Consider the following 12,361-nt stretch of genomic DNA (forward strand, 5'->3'; position numbering starts at 1 on the left):
GAGAAGAAGGGAGACATACATTCAGTATTTAATGTCAGTATATGTATTAAAAACTGCTAAATAATATGTTACAATAAATAACACAATTTTCTATTCATATTGCGATTCAGTTATCCAGGAAAATACCGGAGCTCATGTTATTTGAAACTCGGGTGCGCTTCGACTGGAATTATGATTACTTTAAAAAGCTGAGAAATAAACGAAAAAGCGTACCGCTGAATTTAAACCTTGGATGCGTCAAGCAGAAAAATTCTCTAAAAGAAAGAAAACGGTTAGTTACTTCTCTTCCTATATTTTCCCGCATTAATTTAATTTAAAGTTTAAATATTGTAAGACCGCGGTACTTATAATCGACCTTTAGCGGCTTTGAGTTTGTATTAAATATCCGGTCGGCAGATGCTTCTTTCATATAACTGTGTGGTTATAAGAGCTCTTTGCTTCGATGCAAGTAACTGGCATTATGAAAATAATCATAAATCAAAGTTATCGTTACTAAACATGTGACTACAAGTACAGGTTCTTCTAAATCTGTAATATAATCTTAGTAGAGATATAGATAACTCCTATATATAATTGTTTATGCTATGGTAATTTTTAGATATTTTTTCGTAATTTCATAATTTTAATTTTTTTAGAATATTAATAACTTTAATTTTAGAGAGTTAAACTTATTTATCGAAGTCTCGATTTATCTTCCTTATATACTAACCCTAGAATTTCTTTAAAAGTTTCTTATGTGGATTTTATTTTAATTTTTTTGAAATTTTCTCATAATAACTTTCTTTTAATTGTTTATTTCTTCTTTCGTTAAAATCAGTGAATAAACTATAAAAATCATATTTAAATTTATAAGTGGTATTTTAGCATTTTTCCTGTTCTTTTTTAATTATTTGTACTATTTTCCCATTTGCAAGCGTAAGTGTATACAACTATTTAACCTAGTAAAAAAATAAAGGGCGGTCAGAAAAAATTTCCCTCCCAAACTAGCGGTCTATCCGCCCAACTAACTGAAATGAAGTTTTAGGTATTATTATTTGAAGGTATGCTCTCGAGACTGTGATGATTTAAAACAATGCAGCTCTTACGGTTACTGTCATAGGGAAAATTATAGTCATAGGTCATAGGTGCTGCCATTCGAAATTTTCGAATGGCAGCACCCATGTTTTTTCTGCGCAAATTTATCAGCTCATTGAAAAACCATGAATGGCATTGGAATGATATACATACGATGGAAACTGCCTGCTTAAAACATTTGCATAGAAGAAATCATTATTCCCCATAATTCCTCATTAGGTATGATGAAGACAGACAGCACTTCGCCGCTGTGGATATTAAGGACGGATAAAGCGTATTTCTCCTTAACTGGGAAAACTTCAAGAACTGACTAGGCTGAAAAAACCCCTCGGAATGTTGCACCAGTACCTTTATACGAAGCTTGGGTGCGGCATCCCAAGAACATTCGTTCTCGGTCCGTACTTCTTGGAAGAGGTCACTTCCGCAGGCATCAAAACTTCAATACAAGGGCTCGATATAAAACAATGCTGCAGAATTACGTAATTGCAGAACTGCAGCAGCGACATTTCATAGATGACTTTGCATGGATGGAAGATGGTGCTCCTCTCTTATGTTGTCATTAGTCCTTTACAGTGCTCTTCTTAGTAAATGTATTACGCCTGCAATTTTAGTCTTATATGTATCGTTCCAAGGCTATTTATGACTCTTCATTGCACTGATCAGTTCGAGCAGTAAAAAAAAAAAAAAAAAAAAAAAGAGGGGTGCTGCCATTCGAAAATTTTGAAATTTTTTTATTGTAACCGTAACCGTGAGAGCTCTATTGATTTAAATCATCACAATTTCCCGCACGTACCTTCAAACAACAATGCCTGAAATTTCACTTCGATTGGTTGAGCGGATAGGGTTTCATATATACGAAAAATATTTTTATGATCATCCTGTATGTTACGTTTTTTAACTCCTTACTTTACAGTCAAAATAAACATGCTGTCTTCCCGATTCTGTTGGCAAGTTATATTTTTTGTTCACTTATTTTGGCTGCGTATTCCTTACGCCCTTCTGGTTTTTAGACTTATATTAAGTTTCCTGCTTTGTTTAAATGTTATTTGAAAAATTTTTTATAGAAACCCCAGGAACATTCGAAAATGATTACCATAAACATTGACACTAATTGCTTTTCTCGTTAAACCTATTCCAACTTATGAAAGATTTCCCAAGAATGCTCTAGTTTCATAAAGTGGAGAAAATTGTGTTATTAAAATTAGTATTCCAGTAAGTACTAATAAATTATACAGCATATCCTTTCTGACAACTCTAGTCATTGGTCCCCCGTAAATGTGACGAATAGACATATTGAGAGATCAAGTTCAGTATCAATGATTATTCACATTCTTAGAAATATAGCTCACTTTCAATTGTCGCCTTCTAAAGGAGATAGTAAAACTGGCTTATGCATTTAAAACTGAGAAATCCTGGAATGATTTGTATCAAATTTGAGACAGAGCTTAGCTATTTAGTCTTCATACGTGCACGCTTTGTTTAAGTTAGACGATCTCCATGATTAAAAGAAAATTTAAAAATTTCAGAGAAAAAATACTTTTAAAGTATAGACAGGCTAGAAATGTCTTAAAAAACTGAAAGATAAAACACAATAATGGTATCGGAAATTAGAAATGAACACTTTCATCATTTAACATTTCAACATTTAGGTCTTGATTTCATTCCGAAGTTATCTATGATAACAATTACAAAAACCTGCCGTTTTTCCTACTGTAAAATGAAGTAGCGTAGTAGCACTGCTATAGGATTCTGCCGTATTGTATACTATTATTCAGCCAACTTAGCGACTAGTTAAGGTCATATCACACTTAAAGACATTTCAAAAGAACAGCTCTATAGAACAATTTTCTGCTTTGTCATGCGATATGAAACAGCCAATCACCACGAATCGTTTTGGGGTTATAATGTAAAGGAGAAATTAGTTCTCCATTACAAATGGTGATTTATGACGAGAGATTTTATGCTGATAGCTGATTGGTAGTTGAAAACAAACAACTTAGAATTTTTTGTGAAAGAAAGAAAAGCATTTTTTTTTTTTTTTTTGTTTTTTTTTTTTTGGTTTTTTTTGTGAAAGAAAGACGCACGATGTTTTTCTTCTGCTTTACCAAGCAGGTAGAAAAATGGTTGAAACAGTTGTTCATCTGAAATAAATGGATGTGTGATAGCAGCTTTAATCTATAAAATAAGTAAACTTAAATTTAAAATAGACAGCTATTGAAATAAAATTTATAAAATAGAAAATTGCAATTAAGAGCGGTTACATAAATGTTACCTGCCCGGTAGGGTACGAACTAAGCGAAATTTATTCGAAGATCCCTCCCCCTCTTATCTAATCCACGAACTGTGCGACGTTTTCCTGTCCCCTCTTTCTAAGAACTTGAATTCCCAAGCAGATGGGTTCTACAAAAAGACATTTATCGCCATTAATGGGACATTTTATTGAGACTGCAAGCCTCTATTTTTGTTTATCAATATTGTAAAAATTGTGCATACAAAACAAATACTAATTTAAAATATGGTGTGTGCTAAAGTAAAAATGAATTTCTATTACACTCATTTTAAAATTTTATGATGCTTAAAAGAATAATGAGGCGGCTCTATTTTATTCTCTGTAAGAATTAAAAACTTTCCAAGTTGTAGATTTTAGCTACTGATATAGATACATATATATATATCAGTTTTGGATAATAAAATTGACAGATTAATGACATAAAACGGATACATAATCAATCTATCAAATATCGGATTTGTACCGCAACTTAAATAAGTTTTCTTGTCTAGAAAAATATTAAAAGAAATCTTCTTAGATAGCAGAATGGTTTCTAAGTTTCAAATTTACCATTTTAGGTAAACAGTTCTAATTTAATTAAAAAAAATCTCTTCATTAAATCTAAAAATTGGATTTCTTAAGTGGTTCCAAAGTCACACTGATATTATGGCAATACACGCCGTATTAAGCTTTCCATTTTTAGTCATTGAAGTTATTTTAAGGTTATTTAACTTTCTTACAAATTTCATATTTTAATACTAGAAACGTTTAAATATTTATTCTGTTCTCCAGTTACTCTAGCTGATATAGTTTGGCATACATTTAATTTCTAATACCCATTAAATTAATAAATTGATAATTATGAGCATCTGCAGAATTTTCATAATTCACAAAAAAAAAAAAAAAAAAAAAAAAAAAAAAATTCGAACTACCTTATATTAATATCTTGGGATTTTCAGTTCCCTTTTAATCCATTCCTTTTTCACATACTGTTGCACTGTATTCAAGTTTTCATATATTGTAGAATTTATATATTTTGTATTTATTTATGCCAATTTATGTTTAAATGATAATTTTTACAAATTCTTGCATCATAACTCTAGTTAACAGACGATGTTTTTAACACCTCGGTAAAGCTTAAACTACAGCATGCAGCTTATTTTCTAACCTAGTTTCAGGCTGAATTATTTGTAAAATTAATTATTTGTTAACAAAGAGGGTCGCTAAATCATGCTAATAATATTTTTAACTGTTGTAATTTACAATGCAAAGAGTTCATGGGATTTATAATATTGTTACGAATTTGGTATTTAAAAAGCTAATGTTAGTTCAATTATAAATTAAAGGGTTTTATTTCTCGCGCAGTGCAGCGCGTGACGAATATTAAAAGAAAGCTAAGCCGGAAAATTGAAAATACAAGAGCGCGTGCATTAAATAAATAAATATCTCTTTTTGATTTCGAGAAAGTACTGGAAAATTCTAGCGCGTGATTTTAAAATATTATAAAAAGAGGAAAACATCTCAGTTTGGAGTAGTTGCTTAGTTTGTTGTTGTTTAGAAAACTGCCGTTGTTGATTATAGCGAATTCGCGGATTAGCGTTCTTTAGCTGTTTTGAATTACGTTCTATTGTACATTTGAGTAGTTAAAAGATAACTACTGTGAGATATTGTGATACTGCATGATAATTTGAGAAAATTTAAGCATTTCTGTTGTGATAATAATAAATTTTTGTTCATTTTTCATCGGACTTGTGCATTCATTTCATAACGAACCCGTACGCACGCAACAATTTTTGGTGTCAGGAGTGGGATTTGAATGCCAATAACAAGAGGGATGGAAGAACAATTGAGACAGCTCATTACTGCTTTTGCTGCTTTCCAAGAAAAGATGGAAGCTGCCCAAACATCTTTTAAAGAAGAAATTAAAGAGAAAATGGATGCTGGTCAAAGGTCCGTTAAAGAAGAAATGTAATTGGGCCAGGAATCCCTCAAGGAAGAAATGAAAACGGCACAGGAACAAATGAAGTTGGGCCAGGAATCCGTTAAAGGAGAAATGAAATTGGGCCAGGAATCCGTTAAGGAAGAGATGAAATCTCTTAAAAATGAGATGAAAGCAGGTCAGGACGAAATGAAAAGAGAAATTACCTGCGTAATAGAAAATAAATTTGAGGCTATGGAAGGCAGAATAGACGCGGTTGAAACTAAAGTTGGACAAATAGAAGAAAGAGTTTCTTCGGTGAAAGAACAAGTAGAAGAAAGAATTTCTTCTGTAAAAGAACATATAGAAGAGAGAGTTTCTGCCGTCGAACAACAAATTGATGATAGGGTTTCTGCTGCCGTCGCCAAAGAAGTTGACAGCCTAAAGAAGTGCATAGCGACGGTAGGAAACAATTCTGAAGGTTTCAAATTTTTATCGATGCCTGCTCGTTCCGTTCTGAAACTATCTACATATGATGGGAAGACCTCCTGGCAGGTGTATAGGACACAATTTTCTATCGTTGCGGATGCGAATGGATGGGATTCCCAAGCTAAGGCCTGTCATCTCGCCGCTTCTCTGAGAGCAGACGCAGCGGATATCCTGCAGACGCTTCCCGAAAATCAAAGGCTAGATTTCGAAGCTCTATCCGGCGCTTTGGAGCTGCGCTTCGGCGAGAAATGTTTAAAAGACTACAGCAGGCTTCAATTAAAATACCGTCAACAGAAGCCCGCTGAATCACTCCAGGAACTCGCCACGGATGTTGAAAGGCTGTCACATCACGCCTTTTCGGAGTGCCCGACAGAAACAAGGGAAATACTGTCCCTGCAATATTTCATCGATGGCATCCGGGACCCTGAAATACAGAAAGCACTGCGAATGGCGGATGTGAAAGATCTGAAAAGCGCTCTGTTGTACGCCATGAAGTTCGAGGCAGCCCAGCAAGCAACTAGTAGAGATCGCTACCCAGTTAGAGCTGTGCGAGTCCATGAGCCAGTGGATCAACTGATGGCTCGTTTAGATGATTTAACCAGACAAGTCGACTCTTTGATACGGAGTAGGAGCGAGAAGAAAGTGGCTCTAAGGTGTTGGAGATGTGGTAGTGAAGGTCACCTAAGACGGAATTGCAGAACACCCCAGGGTACGGAATATAAAGCAGATGATTTTACCAGACAAGTCAGTGGCTTGAGACGGAACAGAAGTGAAAAGAAACTAATTCTAAAGTGCTGGAACTGCGGAGTTGAAGGCCACATACGAAGAAACTGCAGAACACCCCGAGGTACGGAAAATAAGATCATTTATCAGCAACAACGCAATAAACAAATTAGTGACCATATCGTGGAACGGAGGTTGCCAGATAGTGAAAAACCTTGTTTTAAAGCGCTTAAAATTTATACAGTGAGTGGCAACATTAACGGAATGTCCATTAATGGGAATATCGATGGAGTTCCTTGCAATATGATCATTGACACAGGAGCTAATGTTACCATCATTAGGAATGATTTAGCTGAACAGTTTAAAGATAAACTTATTTGGACGCCGTCCTGTGTTACCCTTCAGACTGCGTCTGGTAATAAGATCGACATAACTGGGAAGTTAAACGTAAGCATCACATTTGGAAATGCCGCCTACCATCACACGGCTTATGTGGCGGATATCACAGATCCATGCATACTCGGATTGGACTTTTTAAGGAAATACAATTTTTCCTTAGACTTGAAAAACAACAAACTGCTTTCAGCATCTGATTGCATGACTATCCATCCTCAAAAGGGATCCTCATCTGGAAATGCCGACGCCTTGTCCGAAAGACCCAGCTCAGGAAGCTGCCGAAATCGTGCTAGGGCCAAAAAGAAACGCAAGACTACCGGCTATTCTCCATCACAGATGCTCTTCGGTCGTGACCTTCGTCTGCCTTGTGATCTATTGTTTGGCCGCCCTCCGGATGCTCCTTCATCGTCTGAGGAATATATTCAAGATCTCCAGGTCCGGTTTGAAGTGATGCACAACTTTGCACGAGAGCGAGTCAACTTGGCGACGGAGAAGATGAAGACCCGCTACGACACAAGAGCTACTGAACATCAGTTCCACGAAGGAGACAAGGTGTGATTGTGGAATCCGACTCGACGGAAAGGACTTTGTCCGAAATTACAGTCACCTTGGGATGGCCCGTATACAGTCCTAAAAAGGCTGAATGACGTCGTGGTTCGGATTCGTAAGTCTTCGAACTCTAAACCTAAAGTCGTTCATTACGACAGGTTAGCTCATTACTATGGCCATAGTACGTAATGTAAATAATTGTAAATAGTATCAGACCATGGTCCTTTTTATTTTTAAATGTGTATTTGATTTGATTTGTATTTAGTATCTAATTTGCATTTAATATTTGATTTGTATTTGACTTGTATTTGATAGCATTTGATTTGTTTTATTTATTGCATTTATTGTTCATGTTGTTTATTATTGTAATGTAATGCTTATTAATGCATTTACGCCACAGTTGTAAGTTTGGCTTCCTGTCCAGGGATTGTACTGCCTGGGACGTGCAGTCCTTGGGAAGGGGGCAGTGTTACGAATTTGGTATTTAAAAAGCTAATGTTAGTTCAATTATAAATTAAATGGTTTTATTTCTCGCGCAGTGCAGCGCGTGACGAATATTAAAAGAAAGCTAAGCCGGAAAATTGAAAATACAAGAGCGCGTGCATTAAATAAATAAATATCTCTTTTTGATTTCGAGAAAGTACTGGAAAATTCTAGCGCGTGATTTAAAAATATTATAAAAGGAGGAAAACATCTCAGTTTGGAGTAGTTGCTTAGTTTGTTGTTGTTTAGAAAACTGCCGTTGTTAATTATAGCGAATTCGCGGATTAGCGTGCTTTAGCTGTTTTGAATTACGTTCTATTGTACATTTGAGTAGTTAAAAGATAACTACTGTGAGATATTGTGATACTGCATGATAATTTGAGAAAATTTAAGCATTTCTGTTGTGATAATAATAAATTTTTGTTCATTTTTCATCGGACTTGTGCATTCATTTCATAACGAACCCGTACGCACGCAACAATATAAATCACTTATAAATTTTTCAGCAGTTTTGAAATTAATAGCGGATACTGATAATGTTATATAATTACAATGATTTAGATTGCCATTGCCTTCTTCATTGATGCTTTTATGCGGCATTCCTGATATTTCAAAATGGCCTATAGATAAGATTAACTCATTCACCAAACAAGTAAATCTATAATTTAGCCCACTTTTATTCTTACATGCGTTGTATCTTCTATTTTCTTTAATATATTACTCAGCCTAATTTCAAAAGGTCTTATGATCAAGTGGAAAAGTCACTAAACATTCGACCTGAGTTTCTAATCCCAGAGATCCCCCAGCTCTTTCTTTTTTTGTACTTATTTACTGTGGAAAAATGTATTGTAAAAATTTCAGTTCATGAAGTAAAAATACTTTTTAAATTTATTCTTTTAAAATACCGTAAAACGTTTCACCTCAGTATGTCTCTTTATAAATCCTTTAAATAAGAAAAAATAATTAAAGAAATTAACCCAGTTTCTGTGCTTGATACCTCTGTGCAAATTATATGTAACTTTTTCCAAAAGTTACATATAATTTACATACAGTTTATATGGATATCAATAAATTAAGGATTATTTCTCTATATAATTTTCTTAACATGCTTATTCCAGAATTTTCTTTTCACACTGTAGTGTTTAACTTTATGAGTTTTCTATAATCATTAATTTCTCTAGCTATGGCAACTATATTCATACCTTCTGACAGGTGACAGGTGACGGAGGACGGGGACGCCTGGTGTTTAACGGAGGTAAACAGGCATATGTCCCACGCCCTCCCCTATATAGATACAAGAACTCCCTGGGGTCCCACAAGGGCGCACCGGGAGTTACTGAGCCTTCATGAAAAAGTTTACATGGCCATACAAGGGCTATTCCAGTTTGACATTGGTTCTGTACAGATTCTTATGTTAATGGTTGACCTGTGTGTTCATAGGCCATAATGCATACATGAAACATAACATTACATACATGATATGACATGACATTAAACTTATACATAATACTTGCATGAATTAGTACATACATACTTACACTTCACATGACATTAGACTACACATACATAATGCATGACATTAATCTACACTTATTAGAGTTATAACCTGACTGTATACTACGTTAAGCTAATGGTATTGCGAACTTGCTAAGTTACTTTATAACTGGATTACTTATAGTTTACATTATTGCTATTACTTCTTAAATGACATTATGATATATAACAAGATAGGCACACATACTTTGCCTTATAATCATATATGCGTTACTTAAAATAATACACATGGGGCACGCGCTAATGACTACATTACCGATTACGTTATGTTAAAAGTACACATAGTATGACGTATTACACTCATTGATTAAATTACTTACATTACACTATTACTTACATTACTTACATTACACAGTTACTTATACACTTACATATTTACAATTTTAGACATAACACCTGCTAAGTTACAATAGAGACATAGAATTATTGCGCTGTGTATGCTATTATTCCTATGTTGGTTGGCAGACATCCTGCCCTAGAGCGCTCAGCTGCTGTATAATTTTACATATATTTCTTATCGCAGGTGCGTGTTTGATGATGAACCTCTTGTAAGGTACTATATCCGTAGTGGGATATGGTAGGTGATGGCTCGTCGTGAGGCTACAGTTGAACATGTAGTGGTCGGGGGAGCCAATTTCCCCACACACACACGCTTCTGTCATGGAAATAGCACGCTTATAAAAGAAGGTGGGAAAAGGGCCATGCCCCGTGATATAGTTTACTAAAGGGGGTATGGCCTGTAAGCGTTCTTTATCTACTACAGGGTAGAACTCGAAAGTCCTTCTGCCGGTATCTCCATTCTCCCATTCGTGTTGCCATTGTTAATTCCCTATGTCTCTTAGTTGTCTTTTTAAAAATGACGGCGGGATTAGTGCTGAGACAGCCTGTGCATTATTGTTGATTGCTGCCTCATTGGCCAGTTGATCTGCCATCTCATTGCCTGCGATCCCAGAGTGGCCTCTTACCCATTTTAGCTTGATGTTAGATTGCTGGTTGCTATGCAATGTCTGTTGGATTTGCAGGATTATGGGAGATGTGTGATGATGATTCTTTAATGCCTGCAGCACTGACATGCTGTCTGTGCAGATTTCTGTTCGTGCAAGTTGTATGTCATGTGCGTACTGTATTGCCGCTTCAATTGCTATGGCCTCCGCCTGGAAGATACTATTGTGAGCTGCAAGATGACCTTTCCATTGACTGTGAAGTGTACCATGCTCATAATAAGCATAAGCACAACCCACTCCGTTATCATGTTTGGAGCCATCTGTGTAGAATTGCGAGGCGACTGGTACATCCTCTATTCGCGGCGTAGATCTCTTTGCTATTTTGACGTGTATGCCCGAGTTTTTATGTGCTGGGTGCACGTGCTGTGTGCTGCCTGGTGTTTCGTACTGCAGCGTGCTGAAGACTGTGGTGTCGAGTGCAGCATTCTCCTTTAATCTTATTACCCGCTCATATATTGCTTCTAACTTGGCCCTGATGTGAAGGGGTGTGAGCCCGGTAAGCACAAGTGCTGCATTTGTCGCGGTTGTTCTATATGCCTTGCTAATGTTGAGAGCAAAAGGTCTTTGAATTGCTGACAGGGCTTTTATTTTACGGCTGCTCATTGGTAGTGCCCAAATAGCTGAGGCATAGAGTGCAATCCTTTCTGCAACCGTCAAATAGAGCAGTTTTTGAATGTAAGGGTTCTGCCCCCAGTTTTGTCCCCGAAACTGCCTGGCTTTCTTTGCAATGTTAGCTGTTCTGACTTTGACTTCTTGTAGATGTGGTAGCCAGGTCAAGCCTTGGTCCCACGTGACTCCAAGGTATTTCAACGTTTTGGTGATTTTCAAGTTTCTGCCCATTAGCTTAATACAAGGTCGTCTCGTGGGGTTTGTACCTGGACGCGGTATGACCATGGCCGTAGATTTCTGGGCTGAGATAACGAGTTTCAGCTTTTGGCACGTGTCATAGAATTTGGAGCAAGTGGCGGAGCCGTTCCTCTCCAGTTCGTCTCGCGTACGGCCAGTAACTAGTAGTGCCGCATCATCGGCATACGCCACTACTTTGGTGTGGTCAGGCCAATTGAGTTGCAGTAGCGCATTGAAAGTAATTATCCAAAGCAGGGGCCCCGCGCAAGAGCCTTGTGGGCAACCCCTCTCCTGCTTCTTTGTATAGACACCACTATTGTTTGCGATTATGAGACTTCTTGAGTCCAGATAATCGTTGTAGATGTTATATAGATTCCTGGGGCACTTTGCCTCCCTGAGAGCCTGCTTGATTGCAGGCCACCAGAGGGAGTCAAAGGCACTCTGAAGATCTAGTGATATAAATGCCGTGTGCCGGTTATTGGCTCTTTATCGTTAATGTGGCTTCTGATCTTATCTAGAGCGTGTACTGTAGAGAGGCCAGTTCTGAACCCATATTGGTTATTGCTAAGGAATTTGGTACGGTGAAGGTGGTACTTTAGCCTATTCACCAGAAGTTTCTCGTAAACCTTCCCCAGCGCAGACAATAAACATATCGGTCTGTAGGAGCTGGGGTCTTCTGGTCATTTATTCTTTTTAAGAAAGAATACGACTTGGCCCTTTTTGAAGGCCGATGGAAATATCTGCTGTCTTAGCAATTTATTAAAGAAGGCCTTGAAGTATGTTGGGCAGGCAGTGTATGCGACTCTGATGATTGCATAGTCCAGTCCGTCAGGGCCTGGCGCTTTCTTGAGCGGAAGATATTTGAAGACTTGCTTAATCTCCTCCGTTTCGAAAGGGATATCATCCGGGGTATCTGGGACGTCTTGACAGTCTCTTGTTAGTCTTTATTGTGGCGTGTCATCCTCTGGGTTATCTTCCCTGAAGGCTGCATTCAGATATGTGGTAGCAGTATCTTTTGCTATGTTGCCGGTGGAGGGTGGATTTGTGGTCTTGGCG

This window comes from Stegodyphus dumicola, chromosome 12, assembly GCF_044657685.1.
Source record: "Stegodyphus dumicola isolate Sdum_Otavi_A_Nest chromosome 12, ASM4465768v1".
Taxonomy (NCBI): Eukaryota; Metazoa; Arthropoda; class Arachnida; order Araneae; family Eresidae; genus Stegodyphus; species Stegodyphus dumicola.